The 1806-nt window shown below is 61.3% G+C and overlaps 1 protein-coding gene across 1 annotated transcript in view; it reads left to right on the forward strand.

The window, feature by feature from the left end:
* The window catches only part of SND1 (staphylococcal nuclease and tudor domain containing 1), a gene marked incomplete at its 3' end in the record, with an annotated part of 92485 nt that overhangs the window by 73908 nt on the left and 16771 nt on the right, over nt 1-1806 (forward strand). The gene's annotated exons all lie outside the window — the stretch shown is intronic.

Here is a 1806-nt window from a genome sequence, read left to right on the forward strand (position 1 = left end):
TGCTGGACCCTGGAGCACCCCGGGACGTGGCTGGCCCCCCCAATGCCCCCCAGTGCCCCCCAGTGCCTCCATTCCTCTGGGAGCCATGGGAACGTCCCATCCCTGGAGCGCGAGCATTCCCAGCCCTGCTCCAAGCTGGCTCCTGCCCTCTGGAATTGTGTCCCAGACCTGTGAATTGTGCTCCGGCCCGTGAATATCCCGGGATCTGAGTTATCCACTGCCAAAGCCAGCAGGAAATGCTGGGAAAAGGTGGCTCCCTCCTCCTGGCCATGGGAATGTGGGAATTGCCGGGAGCGATGGAGCTCCCTGTGCTCGGGAGGAGGGATTGGGATCCACTGAAGTATTTCTGAGTGCGGGAGGTTGGCACCACCCCGGAATCCCAGTGCCCAGCACGGAGCCCGCGGGATCCGTAGGGATTGGGATGGGCTGGGCTGGCACTGCCCTGGAGTCCCAGAGCCCACGGGATCCACAGGGAATGGGATCAGGGTCCCTATTCCATGGGATTCCCTGCTCCGTGGGGGTCCCTGTCCCATGGTTCTCCTCTTTGGAGGTCCCTGCTCCATTGGGATTCCTGCTCCACCCTGCTCTGTTCCAGCAGGGATGGATTCCCAAGGCCATCCCATCCCATAGAACCCCACAGGCCACGATCCAGGCTTTTATTTTCCCAGACCTTCCGGACCTTCCGGCTTTTATTTTCCCTGTTTTCTATTGGATTTCTCCCCGGTGCCATTCCCAACCCTCCTCTGCCAAGCCAGGAATAGGATAAATATCCGCCTTTTATCAACGCCTGCCTTTTTTATGGATATCAAATGCAAATGAGCACCAGAAAGAGATGCCAAGTCCCTTAAAATGTGACTCCAGGGATGCTCCCGAGGGAGCTCATCCCGGCTTTCCAGCTAAAATAGATCCGTCGGAGCACTATAAATATGTGCAAATACAGGCGCCGGTTTAATCCCAAATTCCTCTCTCCCGGCAAAACTCGGGAGCCTGACGCCTTCCCAGAGCGGGGGCCGGGAGCGGGAGAATTCCCGAGGGATGAGGGGGCACCTCTGGGGATGTTGGAGTGCCCAAGTGGCTCCAAGGGGTCCCAAAATCCTCCCCAGGAGCAGCGGGGTTGGGAGGTGGGGATGAGAGTCCGGAGTTTTTCCGTGTGAGCGTTCCCGGCGTGGTGCTGTCCCAGTGCTGCGCCCGCCCGGATCCGGAGCGGATCCCGGAATTCCGGCCCTGCTCCCGCAGTTCCCAGGCGTCCCCTCCCTCCCGCTCACCTCCCTTGCTCCCAAAATCCATAAATCCTGCGGGAGATCGATCCCTGGCGCTCGGCCCCGGCACAGCCGATCCCTGCCCGGAGCCATCCCAGGTCCCGGTGCCAGCTGCTGCTCTGGCCCTGCAAGGGAGCAAAGCTGCTTAAATCCTTGGAATCAAGGCTGTGGGGGTCCTTGCTCCAAGGGATTTTCCCTGGAAAGATCTGTTCTGTCTGTCCCCACTGATGGCCGGGGAGGAATTTCTCCTGGAATCCTGGTGCAGGATCCTCCAGGGCTGCTGTGGGATACTCTGGGGTGCTGCGGAATGCCCCAGGAGGCCTTGGGGTGCTGCAGGATATCCCAGAGCTGCTGTGGGATACCCAGGGATGCTCTGGAATGTCCGTGGGATGCTGAGGGATGCCCTGGGGTGCTGCTGGGTTCCCCGGGATGCCGCAGGATACCCTGAGATGCTGCGGAATTGCTGCCCCTGTCCCTCGGGGGCCGATTCCGGGATGGGAGCAGCCCCACAGCCGCCCCCTCCACGCCCGCCCCGGCTCCGCGGGGG

This window comes from Corvus brachyrhynchos, unplaced genomic scaffold (genome assembly GCF_000691975.1).
Source record: "Corvus brachyrhynchos isolate BGI_N302 unplaced genomic scaffold, ASM69197v1 scaffold197, whole genome shotgun sequence".
In the NCBI taxonomy this organism is placed as follows: domain Eukaryota; kingdom Metazoa; phylum Chordata; class Aves; order Passeriformes; family Corvidae; genus Corvus; species Corvus brachyrhynchos.